Below are 27591 nucleotides of genomic sequence, written 5' to 3' on the forward strand. Positions count from 1 at the left end.
ACTCTTGGGGGCGTGCCCTGCACTTACGGACATGCTGGGCTGCCCTCAAGCTCTAATCACACTGAAATAGATGCCGTGTGCATGCGCACATCATCTCTTCACCGGCGGAGAGTCCTCCACCGCAATTTTTTTCCCCTGCGGGACACTGCGGCTCACGGAAGGGTACGGTACCCGGCAGGTTGTTTTAGCGAAGCGCCGCCAAAAGGGCAGGGTGCATTCTGCAATTTTGAAATCGGCTAGGCTGCGGCGCTTGCTAAAACAGCCTAGCGGGGACTCTAAAATTAATTTTAAAAATGAAGGAGTCTTTCATCTACAAAATATTCAGCACTTTATCATATTTTGCATTGACCCAAATACTTTTTTCCCAATATGAAAACTAACCTATACAAGACACCGAGGAATGGAGCCCTCTGGCTTGTGCAACCAACTGCTATGTTATAATTTAATGGCCTATGACAAAATTTATTTCTTAAGCTGGATACATACCTATACAATCATCAGACTGATCACCAAATAGCTGTATAAGTGTGTATGCAGGAGCGTTAGTCGATAAACTGTTTACAACGCCCTTTCAAACAGGCAGTTTAATATTTAAGATGCCCAACCTCCCGATCCATGGAAGAACGTACACACTGATCAGATAAACACTCCATGTAATGGAGCATTTGTCTGATCTGCCAAGTGATTGTGCACTCAGCATATCTTGTACTCTGAAACTCAAAATGCCACTATGTGGAAACCAGTAAATATATTTTTTTTTACCAAAAGCCTTTCCTTACCAGTAAGACAACATATAAAAGCTTACAAGTTTGCCTAGCACTTACAGTCAGCAAATGTACCCAAACCTCAGACGCAGAGAGGGACTGCATTCCTGTATTATACTGAACTCTGAATGGTAGTCAGTGCAGGGCAGCAGGAGTGCCATCAGTCATTGCTGACAGCTGCTGTAAGGGATGGAAGATAGAATGTCCATTCTAACAGGGAGAAAATGGGAGAGGCCAGTCTAGCAGGTAAGTAGTGGATGGTTAATTAATTGGAATAAAGCTTGTTTTTGAAGAATTTTGTTTATTAAAAAAAAAAGATTATTAACAATTAATCAGTCAGTACACTACTAGCTACTAAGGGTCTGATTCAGACCCGTTTGCTATATGCGTGCGCTCGCAAGCGGCCCGATGTTCTGCGTATGCGCACGCTTTGTTCTGCGCGTGCTTGAACTACTCACTGCGATCGCATACCGCTCGCTTGCCCTGCAAAGACAGCCCAGTGTAATGAGCGACAGTAGAGGCTGTTTGTGGATGACAACAGGGGCAGTCCAGTAAAAACAGGGGGTTGGCGATGCGAACGCAGGCGTGCCTGAGTGTTTGAACGCCGTTTCAGAGGCGTGCATAATTAACAGGCACCGTCATAGTACACGTCACTTGGCTTTTTTTACACTAAATGCTCGCAGAGCTTGCGGTAGGGTATGGCTACCACAAGCACTGTGTTCGCATCCGATGCTCCCATGTATCAATGTTTTCATACACTTCCTGGAGATGACGCAGAGTGATCGCTCGCACAGCCAAAGTGGGTGTGCTTATGCCTTGGTGAGCGATCGAATCCCATGACGTCAATTTGGAAAATTTGCATTTGCTCAGTGCGAGCGTACGCATCTAGCGACCAGGTCTGAATCAGGCCCTAAGTCTCTTTATACGCATCCGTGCTAGTTTTATCTGGCCAAATAACACTATATGTAATTGAAGAGGTGAGTGGATGAAGGTGTAATGTAACAATTTTCTGAAAAACAATGACCTAGGGGATCATAGTAACAATGTTATTTTAAGTGATGTTGATCTATTTACTGATATACAGTAATTTGTGGATAAAAGTGCTATATCCAATTCATGACAAATTTATCTTTAGCTGTAAATATCTCAGTTTCTTGTAAACGTAACAACACCTTCATCCACTCACATATATATATATATATATATATATACACACACATACACACACACACACATATATATATTGTGACACAGTTAGGTTAGGGGGTCCTTCTCCTTACACACACACACAGCAGCAGGGAAGCAGCACACCAGTCTGGATGCAAGTACAAGCTGGTCGGCGCCAGTCTTTATTGTACAATGTCAGAAACATAAAGAAAACATAAATATAAATCCTAGCCCTGTCGGGGCACTAACTTCACAGGTAGTTCCCTCACTACCAGAACCTGGCAGGGCCTAATGCCCTCGCCAGCAACAAAAGCACAGCACAACACTCACAGTTAGGTATCCAAGTGTCTCTGAGCAAACTCCCTGTCTGCTCTCCCAGGTGAGACAATCAGCCCTAAACAAACTAGGCTTATATTGACCACTCTCAGGTGAAAAACTAACAAGCCTGTTACCAGGCTGCGAGAACCAAAACCTGGAGTGGCCGTGGGTGGAGCCCTCCCTCTCCTCTCACCCACAACCCCCAGGTCCCAAACCGGCTTTTCAAAAAGCCGAAACTCAAACCTGCTACACTGCAGACTTTCTCCTGGGGGTTTAAAACACAAAAGACAGGAATCTGGGACAAATGTACCTGCCACAGACCACTTTACCAGTGATCCTATCACATATCCCCCCTCCCTTTGTTTCGACCTGTGGGGCGGAACAACTGAAGCCCCCAAACAATGAACGCGTGACAACGCGTCAGCATTGGCCAGCTGGCTTCCTGGCCTGTGTTCCACTGAAAATTTATAAGTTTGTAACGCCAAGAACCATCTTGTAATTCTCGCATTACTGTCCTTATTTTCAGACATCCACTTCAGAGGGGCATGGTCAGTGATCAATTTGAACTTTCTCCCGACCAAGTAGTACCTGAGAGCCTCTAATGCCCACTTTATGGCCAACGCCTCCTTCTCCACTGTGGCATAGTTTCTCTCATGTACATTCAACTTTCTGCTAAGATAGAAAATAGGGTGTTCCTCACCCTCCTTGTTCTGGGACAGGACCGCTCCTATACCTACTTCTGATGCATCGGTTTGTACTATGAATTCCCTTTCAAAATTAGGAGTCATCAGGACTGATTGGGAACACAACGCTACTTTCAACTCCTGAAAAGCTTTCTCTGCCTCAGGACTCCATTCTACCATGACTTTTTGTTTGCCTTTGGTCAGGTCAGTCAGTGGGACTGCCATGGTGGCAAAGTTGGGTATAAACCTCCTGTAGTACCCCATAATTCCCAAAAAGGCTCTCACCTGCTTCTTATTCAGAGGCCATGGCCAGTTTTGTATGGCATCAACTTTATTGAGCTGAGGCTTTATCAGGCCTCTGCCAATGGTGTATCCCAGATATTTTACTTCCTCCATGCCTAGACAACACTTTTTTGGGTTGGCTGTCAAACCTGCCTTATAGATGGAGTCAAACACTGCTTGTACCCTGGGTAAGTGAGACTGCCAATCAGGACTATGAACGACCACGTCATCCAGATAAGCAGCCGCATACCGTCTATGGGGCCTTAGAATCCTGTCCATCATTCTTTGGAAGGTAGCAGGTGCCCCATGTAGCCCGAAGGGCAACATCTTGTACTGAAACAAGCCCTCTGGCGCTGAAAAAGCTGTCTTTTGTTTGGCGCTCTCGGTTAACGGTACTTGCCAATACCCTTTGGTTAGGTCAAGAGTGGTTAAATACCTGGCCGTCCCTAGTCTCTCAATCAGTTCATCCACTCTTGGCATCGGGTAGGCATCGAATTTTGAAACACTGTTCAACTTTCGGAAGTCATTGCAGAAACGCACACTCCCGTCGGGCTTTGGAATCAACACAATGGGACTTGACCATTCACTATGTGATTCTTCAATAACCCCTAACTCTAGCATATTTTTTATTTCTTTCGACACCGATTCTCTTTGTGCTTCTGGTAACCTATAGGGCTTTAGATTAACTTTAACCCCTGGGTCAGTGATGATGTTTAATGACCGAGGTTTTCCCAGGTACGTCAGAGAACAGCACCCTATTTCTAATCAGAAACTCCTTGACCTCTTGTTGTTGAATTGCCGACAGGGTTTTTGCCACTGTCACTTCGGGAACTAAGGGCCCTGGACTTACTGGAGGGTCTCGGACGGATGACAGTACCGTTCTATCTTTCCAGGGCTTTAACATATTTATATGGTATATCTGTTCCGGCTTTCTTTTCCCCGGCTGGTAAACTTTGTAATTGACCTGCCCCACTCTTCCTAAGATTTCAAAGGGCCCTTGCCATTTAGCCAAAAGTTTATTTTCCACAGTGGGAACCAATACTAACACTCTGTCCCCAGGAGCAAAGCTGCGTAACCGAGCATTGTGGTTGTATACCCTCTGCTGTGCCTGTTGAGCCTGTTCCAGGTGCTCTCTCACTATCGGCACTACCGCAGCAATTCTCTCCTGCATTTGAGAAACATACTCAATCACCGTTTTGTAAGGACTAGACTGCCCCTTCCATGTCTCTTTGGCAATGTCTAGTAACCCCCTTGGGTGTCTCCCATACAACAAGTCGAAGGGTGAAAACCCGGTGGAGGACTGGGGAACTTCTCTTATGGCCAACAATAAATACGGCAATAAGTAGTCCCAATCCCTACCATCCTTGTCGACCACTTTCCTAAGCATGTGTTTTAACGTCTTGTTAAACCTCTCGACCAGCCCATCGGTTTGGGGGTGATAAACCGAAGTTCTTAACTGTTCGATTTTGAACAGGCGGCATAACTCTTTCATGACTTTGGACATAAACGGTGTACCCTGGTCAGTTAGTATCTCCTTAGGTATACCCAGCCTGCTAAAGACATGAACTAGCTCTCTGGCAATGGTCTTGGTTGACGTATTGCGCAACGGGATCGCTTCCGGGTACCTTGTAGCGTAATCCATTATGACCAGAATATACTGGTGTCCCCTGGCAGACTTCATTAAGGGTCCAACCAAATCCATCGCTATTCTTTCAAACGGCACCTCTATGATAGGCAATGGAACTAGTGAACCCTTAAAATGTGGCCTGGGAGCATGATACTGACACTCAGGGCAGGATGCGCAAAAGTCAGATACCTCTTTATGAAGCCCGGGCCAGAAAAACCTCTGCATTATTCGCTCAGTGGTTTTCTCTACCCCTAGATGGCCTGCCGTTATATGACCATGGGCCAGATCCAACACTGTTCTTCTGTAGGCTTTGGGAACTATTAGTTGTTTCACAACATCTTCCCCCTTCTTAGTCACCTGATATAACAAATCCTGCCACATTGCCATGTGGGGATAGGACAAAGAACTATCAGGGTCTATGGGTTTACCATCAACTACTTTTACATTCTCCCTGGCTTTTACCAAAGTAGGGTCATTCAACTGCTCCACGGCAAAGACCTCTCTTCTGAACTCTAAATCAGGCAGACGATCACCTGGCCCAACAACACTTCCCACCTCAATGGGAGGCACATCAGTTGGCGGGCCACCGTCACGCTCCGCCAATCATAGTAGAAAAAGGGAATAACTCTGACTCAGAAGAAACTCCCTCTTCCACTACATCGACAACCTTCTCAAATGGATCGGGGTTGTTCACCTCTGGAACAAAACGGCTTTCCCACAACTTCCAGAAGTGAGCAAAGTCTCTCCCCAATATTGCATCGTACATCAGACCATGTACCAAACCTACAGAAACTATAGCAGAACCACATGGTGTCTCGATGTTCACCTCGGCAGTAAAATAATATCGAGTATCCCCATGTATGCAGGTCACACCAACAGTTTTCCCCTCACGCCGCAAGGGGTTCACCAGCTCAGCTTTTATAAATGTCACCAAGCTACCAGAGTCTAACAGTGCCTCTACTCGGTTGCCATCTACAGTGAGTACACACATGTGCTTATCAGTCACAGCCTGCCGGTCAGCCGTACAGGCTATCTGTGCAAAGAAAGACCCCCTGCGGTAGACATGAGCAGTATCACATTGCATAGGTTCAGTTGTAAGTGCACAATTAGCGGCAATATGGCCGAAGCCACCACATCGGAAACACTGAGTCATATTAATGTCTAGTCGTTTACGGGGCAAGAACCTTCCCGGCCTGGCAGGCCTATCTCCAGGTTCTACACCCTTAGTCTTAGGTACATTCCACCGCCCAGCACCCTTCTCCCCTGGAACAGTCTTACCAGTGTCTGTGGGAGTTCGCCGGTGCGCCATCGGGGCTCGATGGGGCATACTCATCAGCTCCTCAGCCGCCACGTACCTCTCCACCAGCTCGACCAACTGGTCCGCGGACTTAGGGTCTGCATGGCTCACCCACTTGCGCAGAGTCGCAGGTAATGATCGCAGGTACCGGTCCATCACGACCCTTTCCACGATCTGTGGTCCCGTCAGCATCTCGGGCTGTAGCCATTTTGAGGACAGATGGACGAGGTCATGCATCTGTGAACGTGGAGGCTTGTCCATATGGAGCTCCCAGCGGTGGACCCGTTGGGCACGAACAAAGGTGGTGACTCCCAAGCGAGTTAGGATCTCCTGTTTTAGTTTTTTATAGTCCTTGGCATCAGCCAGGCATAAGTCAAAATAGGCCTTTTGTGGCTCCCTAGACAAAAAAGGTGCCACCAGACTTGCCCACTGCTCCTTCGGCCAACTCTCCCTTTCGGCCGTTCTTTCAAATGCGGTGAGATAGGCCTCCACATCATCGCCCGAAGTAATCTTCTGGAGGAAGTGACTGGCTCGTATGGAATGAGTGGTGGTGGGAGGACCAGTACCTACATCTCTGGGCCGGGCGATCAGGTGCTGTACCACCTCTTTTATGGCCTGGCTGTTTTCCGCTAAGGCCCGGCGGGTTTCCTCGATGGCAACCTGTTGTTGCCCCTGGGCTGTCTCCAAGGCCAACAGTTGCACCCTGGTGGATTCCTGCAGAGCCCTGGTAGATTCCTGCTGAGCTGCTGTAGCTTGGAGCAGGGCTTTAATAATGTCCTCCATTTTGTCCTGGGGTGTAGGTTGGAAGCTGAACCTTGCCTCTCTGAGCATTGGCTGACGCCTCCTCTATGGGACTCCAAAGACACAGCGTTATTTCCACACTCACAAATTGGGTGTCTGTCCCTTTAATTTTTAAACGGAAAGTTTTTCTCTTGCTGCAACAGTGTGTGTGGGTGCCCGCATTCTCCACCATATTGTGACACAGTTAGGTTAGGGGGTCCCTCTCCAGGGTAGAGGACTCCTTCCTTACACACACACACAGCAGCAGGGAAGCAGCACACCAGTCTGGATGCAAGTACAAGCTGGTCGGCGCCAGTCTTTATTGTACAATGTCAGAAACATAAAGAAAACAAATATAAATCCTAGCCCTGTCGGGGCACTAACGTCACAGGTAGTTACCTCACTACCAGAACCTGGCAGGGCCTAATGCCCTCGCCAGCAACAAAAGCACAGCACAACACTCACAGTTAGGTATCCAAGTGTCTCTGAGCAAACTCCCTGTCTGCTCTCCCAGGTGAGGCAATCAGCCCTAAACACACTAGGCTTATATTGGCCACTCTCAGGTGAAAAACTAACAAGCCTGTTACCAGGCTGCGAGAACCAAAACCTGGAGTGGCCGTGGGTGGAGCCCTCCCTCTCCTCTCATCCACAACCCCCAGGTCCCAAACCGGCTATTCAAAAAGCCGAAACTCAAACCTGCTACACTGCAGACTTTCTCCTGGGGGTTTAAAACACAAAAGACAGGAATCTGGGACAAATGTACCTGCCACAGACCACTTTACCAGTGATCCTATCACAATATATATATATATATATATATATATATATATATATATACACACACACACACACTCACACACATACATATACACACACATACAGGTCGCTGTGTCCCACAGGTGGGGGAAAAATGCGGTGTAGCAGTCACCGCCGGGTAATGGATGCATGCGTCCGGCATTCATTCACACTGACAGCAGCGCTTGGGGGCAGCCCGGCATGCCTTAAAAACATGCCCCTTTTCCTTGGTCACACCCCCTTTTCGGGGGCGCACAGATGTACCCTTTCTCTAGGTCTGGCACCGGACCTATAGTGTAACACAGGGTATTGAAATGAGGACTTCAGACAGGCAGGTACTTGGTAAAGCAGTGTCTTTTTAATGGTAGCAGACACTGCACCTTAGCATACGTGAGCTTAGGACAGGACACACACAGGCACATAACAGAGAATAAGCAAACAACATAAAAGTAAAGTCTCAGCACTCCTTGTGCTAATGTCTGTGGACCCTCCAGGTCGTGGCACCCTAATGCTAACCACCACCCCGAGCCTATCGCCTGGCTAGCTTATCCAGCATCAGGAGCAATGAGCAACAGGTGTGTGAGAGTTTTAAACCCTTCCTGTGCTGCTGACTTCCTGCTGGCTCTGGGCAACCTGGAAAACAAGGAGTTCCATATCTCCACTTTGGGGTGTGCACCGCAGAAAATCCAGAATTCCAAACTTCTATTGTGCTGATCTTGTTTTCCTCTCCCTCAGAGGGAGCTTATCCCACCAGAATGTGGGCAATTCAGGTGAGACAACCCCTCTCACCACAAAAAAAATAAAATATATATATACATATATGTATATATATACATATATATATATATATATATATATATATACACACACACACACACACACTGTATGTATGTGTGTATATATATATATATACACACACACTGTATATATATGTGATTGGACACCACCATGTAAGAGAAATGCTACTATGCATACCATTTGCACACAAGTTCCATATGGATACTAATGTGGTGGTTTAGAAAAGAACACTTCATAGGGAGGCCCATGCACTTGCTGTTCTACGGAAACAACGCATGTTTTGTCAGGACGACAATGCCACCTGTCATATTTCCAGGGCGACGCTGGACTGGTATACAGAAAATTTGTAACGCGGATGAACTGGCCAGCTCAGAGTCCAGATCTTAACCCCAGTGAGAACCTCTGGGATGAATTGGAGAGACAGGTGTGTTTTAGGCCGACTTGATCTTCTTCAGTGTCACAGTTGGTCACTGTACTTAAGGAGGAATGGCAAGACATACCGTCTGCTGTTGCTCAGGAACTTGTGGACAGTTTGCTATGAAGGGTGTCTGCAGTAATCACCTACATCCGTAATACCTTGCAGTCCTGTGTATACATCGGGAACATCGAGTAACATCAGCCCCTCACACACAATTACAACAGGCCTGACCTTACTCAGAAATTGCTAACCTTGTCACACGCAGTGAGTACTCAAGCTGCATATGCCGTCGCAGTGGCTAATTTATGCACGCCCATGCAACAGCGGTCAAACTGACAGATGCGCCTGTGTTTCTCCAATCACTCCCCCGTCACCACGCCCAAGCTTGTCCTGTGACACTCGCATAACACATGCTAAGAAAAAAAACAGAGGCTTGGGCTCAATCAGTCAGAAAGGCTGTGAGTCCAAAAGTCCTGGCACTCTAAGCAAATATAAAATAAATAAAATATCTTATCCACTGCTGTTAGTATATATCTATACCACAAAACCCGCAAATGGACTGCACTGAGGATCTACAACCAATAATAAATGTAAACTTATGTTTGACTGATAGTAGCAATAAGGCTATAAAAGGCTTCCTCAGTATCACTTATTTCAATAAAATAATATTAAAGTACAACATACGAACAGCATAATATATTCAAAATGTATCATTGCATCAGGAAAGGATAAATATCTCTCATTAGTATACACAATTGAATTATAAAATCAACAATTACTAAAAATAGAAACAAGGTCACTTTAAGAGAGATAAAATCCTATAAATCCACTCGATGACTGCAAGCTTGTAAAGATTGTATAACTTAGTGTTTAGTTGTTCACCGATATAATGAGAATAATCCACAAATGCAGGTTGATGCTCCCTCATGTCCAGCAATAATAAAATGGCAAATACACAGTCACTAATCGCTCAAAGCCATTATTGTTAGATGATTCGAGAGAAATGGATAGAACACCTGGATGTGCCTTGATTATAATACCTGTAGATATGGGCTATTGTTTAAATGTAGTGACCTGTGTAACAGAGTCACATAACATAACTCCCCATTCACTTACGAAGTCAGGCAGTGTATACGTTACCGCTCACAGGAACAAATGCGGTCGTGGTGTAAGACAAGTCCCAGTTACCTCTGTATAGCGTGGGAATGAAGCGCGCACCACTGTCTTCTACCGCAAACCCAGCTGCAGTGCACGGCTTGCAGTCTAACCACAAATGGCTCGTCTCTGTCGACAGGTAGTTGGGGGCATGGTGAACCAGCCTTGATATTGCTTTAGTCTTTGTATAGGGCTGTAAACATATATGCACTGGGTGCTCAATAGCTGTTAAGGCACAATATCCAACAAGATCCAAAATTTCCTGTGCTGTGATGATCCAAAAATTTTAACGAAATGGTCTCTCCCTCATCGACTAGTTTCGCTCCACAACTGGGGGCTTTTTCAAGACACCCATTAGACGGATCACCTTCATGTGTCTGAATATCCACCTCCCAGTCACTACAAAAGAACACCCGATCAGGACTGTAGAATCTGTCTGGGATTGGCTACTAACAAGGGGGTGTGGCCTAAAGGAGGTGTGTCCATGCCACCTTACAAAAAATAAAATAAAGGGGGGTGCTATTGTGCCTCTCAGCCAGAGGCAGATCCAGGGTGGGTGGCGCGATCAGTGTGATTTTTCTCCACCGTCCTATTAGGTGCAGGTAGAGGAGTGTGAGCTCGGCACTGCTGCCACTATCAAGATTAAGAGAGGGGATTGGCGGACTCGGGGCCCCTCCAGCAAGCCCGAGCCTGGGTAATCAGTACTTGCTCCACCTTCCTCTCGGCGCCCCTGCGCCCAATACATTTCAGAGATCTTGTGTCTCAGACAGTACATACACATTGTGTAACGCATGCGGCGTATGGGTTTTTAGGGATTTTGCACAATCACCAATTTACGTGAACACAGGTATTGTGTCCAGCTCAGAATCAGGCCCATTAGGTTTATTTAAGAATAGTAATAAATAGAAGAGGAAACTGCTTAGAAATGTGATAAACAAATATTTTATAATACGCAATACACTTGCAAAATGAGCATCATGGTAACCCTGAATAGTAATCCATCCTGCAGATGCAGACACGTACAGTAGGTAAAGACGGTCAGACTTAGAGAAAGGATGCAGCGAGGGAAGACATGTGGCGGCTGATGTGCAAGGATTTGTGGCTATTGCAAAACAGATGATTGCGTAATATTAGTCAATATTTTTTCAACTGTCCTCCCCTCTTGGATATGCCATAAAAAGTGGTGAAATGCATGTCATATCCCCGGACATGTATGTGTCTGGCTTTACATTCCTTATGAGGCATTTCAGGTCAATGAATTTTCCAAATGTTTGTACAGATATCAGATATGTTTTGTCTGCTTGTCCATATCAATCACTGTACTTGGAATCAATGTATTTAGGGTAACGACTGCATTCACTAAAGGGTGAACGAGGATAAAAATTGCAGGGGGGGGGGGGGGGATGATGAACAAATATGGCACATTATTTGGACAAATAACTATTGTTATATATACGCTGTTAATGCATTTAACAAATAAATTAGCTACATATTGGTGAAATAGCATGATTTTAATATTTACTGTAGCTCGATTTTCCTGCATTCGGGAGAATAGTGAATCTCATTGTGTGTGTCTGGCACCAAGCTGGGGCTTCAAAAGAGGGAAGGGCATTTACAGAATACTGGGGCTGGCAACTTAGGGTGCCAGGTTTTGGTCTGGCATCTTTATGGGCCGTATACTGCTTGTAGTCAGGGCCAGTGCAAGGGGGCTCTGGGCTGGAGAGGCGCCTTCCCCGCTCCACCGGCGATTCTTTCATGTAGCTTTCTTCTCTTTGAGACATGGCATCTCCTCTCTGCGTCTGATCAGATCACATCTCCTCCCCTTCCCCCGTCCCCTCTGCTGCTGAGCCAGCTATCCTTCTGACCCAAAGCACCTTCAGTCACATTCTCCTTAATTTAACACATTTCAAAATACTGTCATACCCAGGACTCAAACCCTTCACCTCTCACTTTGCAGTCAGTCAGATACCTTACACATGGAGTTATTTGGTCCTGCAACAGAAGCCTGTGAATTCTAACTATATGAAGCTACATGTAATTGTCAGTACTATAAACCATTGCAGCTGAGTAGTTGTATGTAGTGTCTTGCTGCAGGGAATTGAATGTGTGGCTGCACACTACATACATCTGCCTAGTTGCAAAGGTTGTAAACTAACAATTACAAGTAGGTTCTCCTGTACAAACAAGAGACAATATATGTATGTGCGTATATATATATTATATATATATATACATACACACACACACACACACACACACATATATATATATATGTATATAACAACAATGGACCGGCACTCTGCTGAACCTATAAATAAATGCTCCTGTGTCCTCTGCAGACTGTAGATAGGTGGATCAAATCAGTGGCACTACAAGACTTTTGAAGAAGTTTTAATGTAGCACCTCACACCGACGTTTCGGGGCCCACATGCCCCTTTGTCATGCTTAATTCTATTACCTTGACATTTGTAGGACGATGGACACCCCTACCACCAGCCTTGCCTGTAGCACTATAGAGGCAGAGAGCAGCCACTTATACAGGCTACCTGTGAAACCCTACCCCTCCACCATCGTCCAAGGGGCGGTGGGGAAAGAGAGGAGATCTTGTCTCCAGGTGAAGGGTGTGAAGTTCCACCACTGTCTGGGGTTGTGCTAGTCAGAAGCAGAGTAATGATTTAAAAAAAAAATAAGCATTAGAAATCTGCATAATACCATTTTTAATACTGTAGCTGACCCAGAGGGTAGGTACCATATTCTGGATGTGGAGATTTGGGGGAAAAAGTATTCTCTGGTCAATATATATGGCTCCCAATGTTGCTCCTCATGAATTTATCGGACGATTAACACAAATTCTGGATCAGCGCCTTACTTTTCCGATGATATTGGCAGGAGATTTTAACTCGGTGGAGAACATCTCTCTTGATAGACAACCAGTCCCGCTGTCTAGATCACAATCAGCATGGCAACAATTTCAAAATCTCACAACAACCCTCCAGCTCAATGTATCTGGAGACTCTCTAACCCAACTGGTAAAATGTTTACATTTCATTCAGCAATGCATAATTTGTGGTCCCGAATAGATAAAATTTTTGTTTCTGACACTTTAGTGTCTGTTGTTCAGGATACATAGATCCATGCGATCCCAGTGTCAGACCATGCCCCAGTGTCCATAACCTTTACTTTGGGACATGTCTCTAGTGGCCCAGGTCTTTGGCGCTTCCCAGCTTATTTGTATCAATCTGATAATTTTAAGACTTTTCTGGTTACTCAGTGGATGAATTATCAAGATGACAATTTGGATGCTTTGGATAATCCTACTGTATTTTGGGGATCATCAAAGGTAGTCTTGAGGGGGCATATAATAGAATATGTTTCAAGGCAGCGAAAGAAGATTACGGCTATTTATGATTCTCTTTCGAAGACTTTATCCTCTTCCCTACAGACATACATTGCGTGTCCTACCACCGTATCACAGGAGGCATATGTTCAGGTGAAACAGTCACTTAATAACCATATATTATTGCAGGCGAAGAAAGATATTCTTTTTGCCAAACATAAGTTCTTTAGATGGGGAAACAAAGCTGGTCGTTTACTGGCTAGAATGTCAAGACCTTGGCGTAAACGGACGTATATAAGAGCACTTAGGTACCCTTCCACAAATATGATGGTGACCTCTACTGAGAAAATAGTGAAACAATTTGAGACTTATTATTCGGCTCTATATCAGGACTTACCTTTTGACTGTGATTCCCATGCTTTCTGAGGCCTCATTACCTGTATTAACCCCTGGTCAGAGGGAGCTGCTTATTGGGGACGTGACTATAGACGAGGTGTTGTCAGCTATTTCGAAGTTACATCTGGGTAAGTCTCCTGGCCCAGATGGCCTATCTAATGAATATTATAAACTCCTGCAGCAACAAGTGGCACCAGCTCTCGTCGATTTATGTAGCGACCTATTAAAGATTGGCTCTCCTTTCCCACATTTCACACATACAACCACTATTTTGCTTCCTAAATCCCAGAGGAACCCTGCTCTCTTAGATTCGTATAGACCCATAAGTCTGCGAAATACTGATGCCAAACTACTTGCTAAGATAATGGCGGATCGCTTGCAGATGATGCTACCGAAGTTGCTTACCTCGCATCAATTGGGATATGTGCACGGTCACCATTCTGTGAGAGGGATGGCTATAGCGGCGGTGGCAGCCGCCTCGGGGTGGCTAATACTCAGAATATGATTTTAAGCCTGGACACAACAAGGGCATTAGACATACCTATTTGCTATACTTCAAACACAAGGGTTTGGTTCTGTATTTACCAATCTTGTATGATATTTATATACGTCTCCACTGACCTCTTTACTGATTAACGGCTATCGTGGTGCTCCTTTAGAAATGTTTAGAGGAACCAGGCAAGGCTGTCCCCTTTCGCCACTTTTGTTTAACTTAGCCATAGATCCATTATTTTGTATATTTGACAAGTGTACAGAATTTAAAGGTATATCAGTTGGTTCTAAAGAAATTAAATTAACAGCATTCGCTGACAATGGCCCTCATTCAGAGCCGTACGCTCTGAGCAGAGCGCACGCTCTGAATGAGGGCCGGGCTCCATTTTCATGGAGCGTCCTCCTGGACGCTCGTATAGCTGTGGGTCACCACCCACAGGCTATACGAGCGTGCTTTGTGATGGCCGCGATGGTCGAGACCATCGCGACCATCGAAATTGCGGGCCGGAGCCTGCGGTTGAGGTTTTCAACCGCAAGCTCCAGAGTGATTTTGGCTCTATCAGAGCCAAAATCACTCCCACTGACATCACTAGTGATGTCAGTGGGCCGGCTTCTGTCAGGGAGGCACGCCCCCGGCACGCCCACCAAAGGGGGCGTGCTGTCAATCAACATTGACAGCACGCCCCCTTTGATCGGACACAACGAGCAAAGGACTTTCCTTCGCTCGTCGCGTCTGGCGCATGCGCACGACGGAGCTCCCTCCGTCGTGCGCATGCTCAGTGCATAACATCGACCCACTTGCGAGCGGACAGCTGCTCGCGAGTGGGTCTGAATCAGGCCCAATGATTTGCTATATTTGGAAGATCCGACTATTTCTTTGGCCCCTATTTTTCAGATATTGAGGCAATTTGAGACTGTGTCGGGATTCTCGGTAAATGTCGAAAAATCTATAGCGCTTTGTCTATGTCCACGTCCTACATAGTCCTTAGTTAGGTGACTCTCCACTGAAATGGACCAGAGACTATTTTACATATATTGCCGTGTGCCTCACCGCTTGGGTAATCTCTATTCTTTAAACTACACTTATATTATGAAGGTGATCTCAGATGAGTTGGAGGGTTGGAGAGATATTCCTCTGTCTTATTTGGGACGATCTAATCTAGTGAAAATGGTTTCCTTTCCAAGACCTATGTACCTCATTCAAGCTCTTCCCCTGTTTATTACAGTCAATGACCTGCAACATTTGAACGCAATGTTTAGGAGGTCCATCTGGCATGGAAAGAGACCAAAAATTAGCTTAGTACGACTGCAGCAAACCAAGGCAAATGGTGGGATAGGTTTCCCAGACATACGGAGATATAATTGGGCGGCCATGTTGAGATACCTATCTGATTGGATTCATGACAGTGACATCTATGCCAATACCTCCATTGAAAGAGGTTTTTTTGGCTGATGGGAGTTGGCTCGCTTTCCTACATCTCCATGAGCAGGAGGTACCCCAAAATTTTAAAGATAACCCCTTACTGTGGAATACCAGGTGGTTATGGCATATCATTTGGCACCATGCTGGTTTGAATTCTCACAAATCTCTTTCTTCCATTCCTGGGTAATCCCGACTAACAAGAAGGTCTGGCTGGGTATCCAATTACCTTATGGCGGGTTGGGGGGATTACTAGTATAGGGTGTTTAATTAATAAGGATACAAAGCAAGCATTATCATTTACCAGATGCTGTGAAAAAGTATGCTACCTTAACTGGTCATCTCCTGGCTTTTCTTCAGGCCAAGCATTATATTCATACTGTGGTTAGGCATTTTTCAGTCAAGGACTGGAACAATCCTCTAGACTTGCTGCTGTCACTCCCTCCTGTTCTGAAAAAGGCTCTCTCATATTATTATGTTTTTTTCGCAAAGACACGGATCACTCAATTTCTACTACAGGGATGGTACAGTGGCTGCCGCAATTCCCCTCGCTTTCGGTGGATGATTTTTCACCGAGCATATTTATCTCTGCACAGGAGCTTCCTTATGGGACTCTCCTCCTCTCACTCATGCTATTGGTGTGGAGAGGAAAATGCAGACCTGTTTCATTGCTTTTGGCTCTGCCCACTGGTTAGACGGTTCTGGCTTCAGGTCAAGCGATATGCTGAAGACAATTTAATTAATTATTTGCCTTTCAATGCAGAGTGGGCGGTGCTGGGTATTTTGCCAGTTACCACTAGGATTAGTAAAGGGGGAAGGCGATTGCTCCTAGCTATCAGTGCGGCTGGCCGTAAGACAATTCTGCAAGAGTGGATATCCGTATCTCCCCCATCATTGTCCTTGTTTAAATCAAAACTTTTTTACTTGTTTCGCATGGATTGGGTGGAGGTAGCTCTGGATAAGGAGCATAAAGTAGAATGTTTCTTTAATATGTGGGAAATCTATATTTCCACAATATCCGTTGAGATGAGACGCCAAAGTCATCATGGTCTCTGCAGTACTTCCTAATATTTACTGTATATGATCGATAATGATCTCCCCATTGATCTTGATTCAAATGCTGTATAAGGGCGGTGGGTGTGGGGTTCTTCCGAGGAAGCAGGGGAAGGGAGAGAGACTTAAGCTGGCCACACATCTAAAGATTATCTGTCCAACCAGCCAACTAGTTGATTGGTTGGAATGAAAATCTGGTAAGGAATACAATCAGCAATTTGCTCCCAAAAATGGACCAAAACTGTTGGTTGAACAAATAGTTTAGATAAAACATTTAACAAACTTGTCTGATGACCATTTTCATCTGTTTTCTGGCATTTAGGAGCAAATTGCTGATCATCATTTACTCCCATACGTTACCAGATTTTCATTCCAACCAATCAACAAGTTGGCTGGTTGGATGTAAGTTGGTCTAGTGTGTAGCCAGCTTTTGGTCTTTTTTTTTCTCTTATTTATTTTTTTCTTTTTATTATATTGATGTGAATTTTATTTATTCTGTGATTGATGCAAGGATATATATATATATATATATATATATGTCTGTGATTGCGACTGTTATAATATTCAGTCATGTTTACTTTTTTTTTCAATGCGGTAACCATTATACATTCTATATTTCAATAGTAATGATTTTGTATCGACGTGTTATTTTTATGCATTCCGTATGATGCTTCAATTAAAAAAAAATAAAAGCAAAAATTAAAATAATATTTCCCCAGCACGGAATCAGAAAGAGTGTGAAAACGGGATTGAAGTCAGTTCAAGTTCAATCATTATCCAATCAAAGGGCCACTGACCGAAGAGAAAAAACACAACCAAGCCTACCAACTATCGCTTTGACAGAGGAACTGACTATACAGTATGGCAGTGCCTAAAGGAACTGGGACACTTGAAAAAGAGGGATGGGGGGCACTTAGGGCACTCACATAGGCCTAAGTTATATTTCCATCTAATTATAATTCAAAGCCCAGAATGCAGATAAATGCTGAGGGAAATTCAATTGAGGGCATTATCATGTATAAAAACATCAAGTAAGTGACAAGTCATATAAAAAAAAAAACTAAGATAAAGACACTTGTAAGGTTCACTTGTAATTTTAAATTTCAAATAATCTAACTCAGTCTGCATGTTCTACTTAATTAAAATCAATAGCATTATAACGTGTGGTCTACAGTACAGCCAGTTGTAATATTAGTGTATTCTGGTAAAAAAGAAAAAAAAAAAAGGCACCAAAATATTCAAATGCATAGTACACACGGCCTGATTCAGACCTGCTCGCAAGCGGATCGATGGTGGCCCAGTGCGTATGCGCACAACGGAGCCAGCTCCGTCGTGCACGAGACCCGGATAGCGACGGGCAAACCGTCGCTCCGTGTCTCGTACCAAAGGGGGCGTGCTATCGATGTTGAGTAACAGCACGCCCCCTTTGGTGGGCGGGCCGGGGGCATGGCTGCCCAGACGGAGGCGTTCCCACCGTCTGGGGCCGGCCCCACTGACATCACAAGTGATGTAAGTGGGAGTCCTTTCGGGTCTATTTGAGCTAAAATCTCTCTGGGGCTTGCGGCAACGAGACCCTACAACAAGGGTCTCGTCGCAAGCCCGATGGTCGCGATGGTGTTGACCATTGCGACCATCAATATGGCCGGCTCTGAATCAGGCCCACAGTTTTTAAGCTGCCCATCCACTAGCAGACCTCAAAACGACTTCACGATTACGACATTGTAATCATGCTGTCGTTTGTCAGTCTGTCATGTGCCTTCACTGAACGAGCAGTTGTTAAGTGTAGGCACATCAATCATCTCCTAATATGCTGAACCTGACGTTATCGTCAGGTTGTCCAGCAAGTTTGCCCGATGATAGATGTCTAAACAACCAGCGGGAGCGCGCATCGCTAGTCGTTTTAGAAATTTTTTAAACAACCTGCAAACGATTATCGAACGATTATCAAACGATCGAACGATAATGATATCGTTCAATCGCTCTATTTAATCGCCTAGAAGATGGGCACCTTTAGTGTCCAAAACGGATACTAGAATTGTATGTAGTGATTAATGAAGACAAACACAGATTAGGCTTCCCTAGAGTGACTGAGATTGTAACACATTCACAACTACAAAGTTGTGAAAAGAATGGTATCTTTTCAAATATTTGATTAAGTGCTACAAGATGTTGAGGAAATTTGGTGCTTAAATGAATGATGTGTTTGATGTCATTTCTGGCAACACTACAGTAAATGTCGCATAAAAGGAAAATAACTTATTTAAGGAACGTTCTTGACAGCAGTTTGGCAGCGACTGTAACCACCCACTCAAATGAAGAGACCCGGAATGATCAGCTAAGTAGACATCTAACCTCTTATCCCTTTCGAGGAAGGGCAAAACTTTCCATTTCTCACTGAACCACAATATATTCACAGAGGCAGAACTAGAAATTACTGGACCCGACTGCAATACGTTTTAAGTGACCACACTGAGCCAAATCATTCCTCAGATGCACCATAATGCTGCATTCATCCCCACCAAAATCTTCTCCACAAGTTAAGACCCAACATTTCAGATGTGACATTCAGTTTGCCAAACAACATGTTTCCATAAACACCTATCCTCAAATCGCGCCAAATAGCCTATTTTGCATGTCATGGTCATTGCAACTTACCCACACTAAGGGTGAGATGTACTAAGCCTTGGAGAGAGATAAAGTACCAACCAATCAGCTCCTGTCACTTTACAGGCTGTGATTGAAAAAATGGTATTTAGATTTCTCTCTTCACGGATGATATTCTTCTATCCTTGACCCAACCAAAATCTCTCTCCAACCTCTTTTCTGTTCTTCGGTCCTATAGCACTGTCTCAGGCTATAAAATTAATGACTCCAAATCGGAGGCCGTGCTGCTCCATGTTCCCCTGCAGGATGCTGAAACCCTCCAAATTAGTTTCAACTTTAAGTGGCAACCTAAAATTATCAAGTACCTGGGGATTTATTTGACCACTCATTATGATTCTCTCTTTCGTGAAAATTTTCCACCTCTGTTTTCCAGAATGAAGGCCGACTTGACCTCCTGGAATCGTCTCATTATCTTGTGGCTGGGTAGGATCATAGCTGTCAAAATGAGTATTATTGCAAAATGGCTCCATCTTTTTCAAACTCTACCTGTAGCTATTCCCACTGTCTTCTTAAGTAATGTTCACAAAGCCCTTGGCCACTTTACTTGGAATCACAGACCCCCAAGAACTGCGGTTAAAGTTTTGGAAAGGTCGATTACGGGAGGTGTGAGGGGTCTTCCTAACGTCAAACTCTACTACCTGGCCTCCCATTTCTCCCATATTGTGGCTTCCTACTCTCCCCCAGGCTCTACTTAGGGGCTAGGCATTGAATTGGCCTATATTACTCTCCCAGCTTTAACTTCCTTATGGGCCTATCAGCCGCATACCAACTTATCGCTTCTAAACTGCTCCCCGCTATCAAATTTAATTCCAAACTCTGGAATCTCTATTCACACAAAATTAATCTTACTTCCCCAGCATCTCCTTTAACTCCTATCTGGCACAATCCTGTTCCCCCTGGATTCTCTACTGTGAGGTTCCGTAACTGGACTAACGTAGGGCCCAGATTTCTCTGAACAGGGCCAATGGTTATCCTTATCAGCACTCCAGCAGAAAACCCCATCCTAGAAGCTTAACCCTTTTGAATTCTTTCAAATTCACAATTTTTTACATTCTGTTCTCCAAGCCCTTACCCCTTTTGAGAGTCTCTGTAAACATCACCCCTTAGTTAAGGGTTTAATTTCCCAGCTTTATGCTATCTTTTTAGACACTACCCTTCCCTCTCTTAGACCCCATGAACTTGCTTGGGAACGAGATCTTGGAACTCCTCCAGATGATGAGGCCTGGGACGACAGGAGACCAGGGATAGCCAAAAGCTCTATTGCAACCAAAATAAGAGAGACTGCTTACAAATTGTATTATCATTGATATTATACCCCTGAGAAACTTAATGAAATGTTCCCGTCTTCTTCACCCGATTATTGGCGAGGTTATGGCTGCAGAGGTTCTCAGATCCATATTTGGGACCTGTCTGATTATTGTTCCCTTATGGGACGGTTCATGGCCTCCTGAATTCCCTTCTTGGAGGCTCCGATTTCAAAAGATATTTTTATTGTGCTACCCACCCCTGGTCATTGGGACATTTTCCAAGAAACTGGCTGCACACGTCCTGGCGGCAGCAAAATGCCTTATTGCTCTAAACTGGAAAAAGACCTCCCCACCACTTCTCTCTGTACTTAAGAGTCAGATCTGGCATAATGCAGCCATGGAGGAAATAACTCATTATCTTCATGACCGAGGACATTTTTTTACCCAAGTTTGGGCTCCCTGGTTGATTGCTGATTGTAGTCCCCCTCCCCTCTCCACTAATCTCATGCGTGGGCCCATGGGTGGCGATGGGGGTCTTCTCTCCAATTTTTTTGTTTTACCTCCTATGTTGCTGCGTTTTCTTATTTTTAGATGCTTATTGTGTATCGACCAATATGATGTGTCATGTTCTCCCCATGTCATTCCCCTCACCCTACCCCCTGTTTACCCTTCTCCCTTCTATCAAACACTTGATTTGTTCTTTTTTTTATTATTTTAAAATTTGGTCTGTAATGGGCTGTTGTTGCCCCTTTTAATCTGTATTAAATTTTATTTTGGCTGACCATTTAATATAAAGAATTATTAAAGAAAAAATGGCAGTTAGGAGCTGATTGGTTGGTACTTTATCACTTTCCATGGCATAGTACCTACCCCCCTATCCCACTAATGCAAAGTACCTAGTACGCTGTAAAAAAAAAAAAAAAATATGAGATTGGTAAGAACTTACCCTTGTTATCTCTATTTCTACGAAGTCCATAGGGTTCCACAGGATACCTTGGGGTATAGGTGATGACGTCAGTCTTCAGGCACCACAGAGTTAAAGTTTTCAGCCTCCCAGGATGCATCTGGGTCCCTCTCCTATACCCCGCCCCCGGGCCAAGGCATATCAGTTACGTCACAAGCCATAGGCCGGAGGAGGAGAAGAAAGAGAGAGAGAGAAGAAAAAATCTGGACACTCACAAGAATCACATTCTCACCATAGGGAGACGGAAAAACCGGTGACCAGAATAAAGCCCATCTGCAGTACAGGTGCGACAGGGCGGGAGTCCTGTGGAACCCTATGGACTTCGTAGAAATAGAGATAACAAGGGTAAGTTCTTACCATATCTCATATTTTCTACTTCAGGGTCCATAGGGTATCCACAGGATACCTTGGGGATGTCCCAAAGCTGTATCCTTTAAGGGTGGGGACGCTCCTGTGCTGAGAGGAGAATCCGCCGCCCGAAGGAAGCATCCTGAGAGGCAAAGGTGTCAAAAGCGTAATACCTCACAAAGGTATGGACAGGAGACTACGTAGCAGCCTTGCAGATCTGAACTGCAGAGGCACCACGTCTAGCTGCCCACGAAGGACCCACAGACCTAGTGGAATGAGCCCTCACCAAGGAGGGAACTGGAAGACCTGCATGAAGATAAGCTTCTGAAATTGCCATACGAATCCAGCCTGCCAAAGTCTACTTTGAAGCAGGCCAACCCTTTTTACAGAAGCCATAGAGGACAAACAAGGCGTCCGACTTCCTAAAAGAAGAAGTGCGGTCAACATAAATTCTCAATGCCCGCACAACATCCCAAGTGGCGTCACCCACTGAAAGTCCAGGTGAATTGAAAGCCGGCACAACAATTTCTTCATTGATGTGAAAACTGGATACCACTTCGGGAAGGAATCCCGGACGAGTGCGAAGCACCGCCCTATTCCTATGAAAAATCAGAAAAGGGGGTCTACAAGAGAGAACCCCTAAATCCGAAACCCTTCTGGCCGAGGCAATGGCCAGAAGGAATATGGTTTTAGCTGTAAGCCATTTAAAGTCCACTGAGTCCAGTGGTTCAAACGGCGGTCCCTGGAGAACTCTCAGGACCACAGCCCAATTCCAAGGCGCCACCGGTGGAACAAAAGGTGGCTGAATGTGAAGAACACCTCGCATAAAGGTGTGCACATAAGAGAGCGCAGCAATCCTACGATGAAACCAGACTGACAGGGCAGACACCTGCACTTTCAGAGAAGCCAGGCGAAGCCCATGATCCAGTCCAGCCTGTAGGAAAGCCAACACCCTAGACAGGCGGAACTCCCTAAGGGAATACCCTCTAGGTCTACACCACCGGAAGAAAGTATGCCACACACGATGGTAGATTCTTGCCGAGGAAGGTTTAGGAGCTCTTAGTATGGTTTGCACCACGGAGCCAGTAAAACCCTCTGGACCTTAGCATGACCGTTTCAAAAGCCACACCGAGTCAGGTCCGGGTGAAGACAAGGACCCTGTGACAGCAGATTCGGTCGTAATGGTAACCTCAGAGGAACGTCTACTGACAGACTCTGGAGGTCGGAGAACCAGTGCCGTCTGGGCCACTCGGGAGCTATCAACAGTAGCTGATCAGTTGATTTGAATTTCCGTATTACCAGCGGAAGACGGGAAAAGGTAGGCAAACTGGAACGTCTACTGGACGGACAGGGCATACACCAGAGACGCCTTTGCGTCTCTTGTTCGAGACCCGTACACCGGCAACTTGTTGTTGTGCCGGGACGCCATGAGGTCTATCTCTGGAAGACCCCACTTGTCAACCAGACTCTGAAAAACATCCTGGTGTAAAGACCACTCTCCCGGATGCACGTCCTGCCTGCTAAGAAAATCCGCTTCCTAGTTGAGGACTCCCGGGATGAACACTGCTGATAATGCTGGGAGATTGCGCTCCGCCCAGACCAGAATACGGAACACTTCTGTGAGTGCTGCCCGACTTTGGGTTCCTCCTTGCTGGTTTAAATAGGCCACCGTGGTGGCGTTGTCCGACGGGACCTGCACAGGGTGACCCTGGAGAGCCGGCTGTGCCAGCTGGAGCTCTTGACACCGCATGGAGCTCCAAAATGTTTATTGGAAGCTCCGCTTCCGCCCGAGTCCACCTGCCCTGAAACAAGTGTGGACCCGTGACAGCTCCCCAGCCCCGGAGACTGGCGTCCGTTGTTAACAGGACCCAGTTCGCCACCCAGAACGGGCGACCCTTGTTGAGGTGGGTCGTCTCCAAACACCAGGTTAGAGACAGGCGAACGTCCGGAGTGAGCCCCATCGTCTGGGACTTGAGACACTGAGGCAATCCATTCCATCTGGACCGGATCAATAGCAGCAGAGGTTTGGAGTGAAATTGGGCGTACTCCACCATGTCGAATACCGACACCATTGAGCCCAATAACCTCATTGCCGAGTGTATCGACACTCGACGACACTGCAGACAACTGCGCACCCTCAACTACAAAGCAAGGATCTTTTCCTCCGTCACAAAGATCCACTGCTGCCTGGAGCCCAATAAGGCCCCGAGATGCAGGATCCTCTGAGATGGGATGAGAGTGGACCTCTGCCAGTTTGTCAACCAGCCGTGACGTTGCAGTACCGCAATCGTCAGATCCAGATGGTGTAAAAGCAGCTCTGGAGACCCCGCTATCAACAGGAGGTCGTCCAGATAAGGCAACAGTCGGACTCCCTGCGTCCGCAGTAGAGCCGCCATGACCTTGGTGAATACCCGTGGAGCAGTCACCAGGCCAAAAGGCAGTGCCCGGAACTGGAAATGTTCGTTGCAGATTGCCAATCTGAGGAACTGCTGATGGCGCAAAAGAATAGGGACATGCAGGTAAATGTCCTGGATGTCCAATGACACCATGTAGTCCCCAGGTTCCAGTGCCAGAATAATGGACCGCAGTGTCTCCATCCGAAACAGAGGCACCCTCAAGGACTTGTTGAGGGCCTTTAGGTTTAGTTTTGAACGGTAAGACCCATTGGGTTTCTGCACCAAAAATAGAATGGAATAGAAACCCAGGCCCCTCTGGGAAATTGGAACATGCACTGAAACTCCGGCCTGGAGCATAATGTGCAAAACCTTCTGCAGTTCCGAGGCTTTGCTCCGGTCTAGCGGAAGGCCTGTCTGACGGAGGAGACATGCAGATTTTGCTGCTGCCAATGTAACTACAATTTTGTCCAGATCTGGACCAAATAGTATCTGTCCAGACCTTCTAATCCCTTTTTTTGGAATCCGCGTCCGCTTTCCAAGAACGCAACCGTAAGGTGCGACGAGCAGCCACGGCTGCAGAGGAGATCCTAAGGCCGCTTCATTAATGTAAGTGGCCGAGTCTCGGAGATTGCCCACCAACTCAGTCTGTTCAGCCGAACAGTCAGAGTCCGAAGACGCCTCCAAATTATCCGCCCAGCGCTCCATAGCTCTGGCTACCCAACACACGGCCAGAGCCGGTCTGGATGCTTCCCTGCAAGGGAATAAACGGATTTGAGGCAGATCTCCACTTTGCGGTCAGTGACATCCTTCAAGGATGACATCGAAGGCATAGGCAACGTGGCACTTTTGACTAGGCTTGTGACATGTGAATCCACTTGCGTAGGGGATTCCCACTTAGAAAAATAATTGACCGTAAACGGATAAGCCACGGCTAAGCGCCTCTGGGGCTGAAACCGTTTACCTGGATTTTTCCACGCCTCCTCTAAATGATCCACTAATTGATCAGAAAGAGGGAACACCGTAGCCTCACCCTTAATATCCTTAAAAAGGCATATATGAATGTGGCCACCGAAGGATCAATATCCTCAATAACTAAAGCCGAGCGGACCGCTCGAATAAGACCAGGGATATACACCTTGGACTTAGCGTCCGGCTCTTTGGTACGGAGAGGTTCTTGGTCAGATAGATCCAGAATCTCCCCATCATCTGACGTCTCATCGTCATCCCCATAAGGAGCAGATAAAGACGCCACCGGCCGTTTATGAGGCCGCAACACAGACTCCCCCTGTAAAACATCGGACAAATGCTGAACCGATGTAGTTAGAGTATTAACCCACGCAGGCTCCGGAGAAACCTGGGAAGGGACAGGGAGACTGTGGGGTACCATCAATTGTCTCAGGAACTCCCGCATGGGTGACGACACCACTGACTGCTGGGACAAACCCGTCTGGGTAAACGCAGGTGGCGGAGCTAGCTGGCCCACAAGGGTTGTAAGCGCCTAAGCGAAACAAGCCCAGGGAGGTTCCTGTACCGGGACCGGGACCATAATCGGCCGTGACAGTGCCAGGCACTGGGGACATAACCCCTCCGTGTTACCCTCCCCCTCCGCTATTGGTACCTTACATTTAGTACACATGAGCTGGAGAGGAAAGTCAGTCTCAGACATGATGGCAAGTATGTGACACTCACACCTATACGTATTGGTATAGTGTGAATAACACCCTGCACACCGCGCACCGCAAGGGCTTTGAGCAGAGCAAGATCAGGGACAGTAATAAGGCTGACAGTAGAAAGTGAAAGTACAGACAGCAGGGCTAGCAGATTAGTCACATACAATGCAGAAGAAACAAATCCCTGCACTATTAGCGCTGGTTCTCAACTACTCAGACCCTCAGGCTGGTAGGACTCAGCGTTGCATACACTGACCTGTGACAAACAGAGGAGAGGTATGCTGGGGGACCCAGACCGCAATGCCACCGCTCACAGGCTTCCAGCAGCGTTCACCATGCTTCAAAGATGGCCACCGAGGAGCAGAGGATGAAGGAGGCCGGCCTGGGGGAGGAGCGCTGACACACTATGGCCAATCAGACAGAGCAGAGAGGCTGTGTGCAGCAGGGGAGGCAACGGCAGTGAGACAGGGAAAGCGCGCTCCCCTGGCATGCATTTAACCCATGGGACGCCGCAGCGCATGCCGCTCAGCAGCGGCCCGCTGTCCAAGGGGGTAGTGGAAGCGCAGGTTGGTCGCCTGGCTCCACGCTGCAGCCAGTCCCCAGGGAGCCCCCTGCCTGGGGAGTCAGGACCATGTGACCAGCGGGGACCCACCGCGGGACCCCGCTGCTTACCTGCTATCCCCTGGGATCCGGCCATGGTCCAAGACATCTGGGGGCACCGCTAGCCGTGACCCCAAATGTCTACCAGCATCCCCGGATCAGTACCGGCGTTCTGGTACCGGCGGGTTGTAGGGGAGACAGCATGGACGTCAGTACTGACTGTCCATGCTGTACTCCCAGATGTGCAGCCAGCGCTGCCTTTAAAAGAAACTTCAGGGGCTCTTCACAGCCCCCCTCTGCACAGTGCCTCCGACTCCGGCCAGGCACCGACGAAACTGAGATGCCTTGGCCCGGGGGCGGGGTATAGGATAGGGACCCAGATGCATCCTGGGAGGCTGAAAACTTTAACTCTGTGGTGCCTGAAGACTGACGTCATCACCTATACCCCAAGGTATCCTGTGGATACCCTATGGACCCTGAAGTAGAAAAAAAAAACTAGGACATAAAATTGTGGAGCAAGTTTGAGAAAAAAGTCAGATACAAGTGACTTGCGCCAGGCATCATTATGTTTTATCTGAAACTTTATGCTAATGCCTTATGCTGGGCATACACTAGACAATCATCAGGCCGACCCACTAGAAATCGGTGGATCGCAGCGACCGACCACTAATTATCGGTTTGTTGGACATGCTGAAATTGTCCAGAATGTCCGAAAGATTTGCTAATTGGTCGGCCACTGCGCCGTATCAGGATGGCAGTGCGCCCTGTGCTGCACTGCCGCCCCTCTCGCTCCCCCCCGCCCCCATCCTCCCCCTGAGCGCATACCTTTTCTTCTAGGAGGTGGGTGGAGGGCGGGGATCTTCATTGGCATTGCTAGGCACCGCGCAGCAGTGCAGGAGGTCTCTTCCTGCAGACCTCCA

The 27591-nt window shown here is 46.5% G+C and overlaps 1 protein-coding gene across 2 annotated transcripts in view; it reads right to left on the reverse strand.

Moving 5' to 3' along the window:
• CWC27 (CWC27 spliceosome associated cyclophilin) overlaps positions 1 to 27591 on the reverse strand; it is a 261740-nt gene that overhangs the window by 77497 nt on the left and 156652 nt on the right. The gene's annotated exons all lie outside the window — the stretch shown is intronic.

This window comes from Taudactylus pleione, unplaced genomic scaffold, assembly GCF_031769625.1.
Source record: "Taudactylus pleione unplaced genomic scaffold, aTauple2 ptg000345l, whole genome shotgun sequence".
Classification (NCBI taxonomy): domain Eukaryota; kingdom Metazoa; phylum Chordata; class Amphibia; order Anura; family Myobatrachidae; genus Taudactylus; species Taudactylus pleione.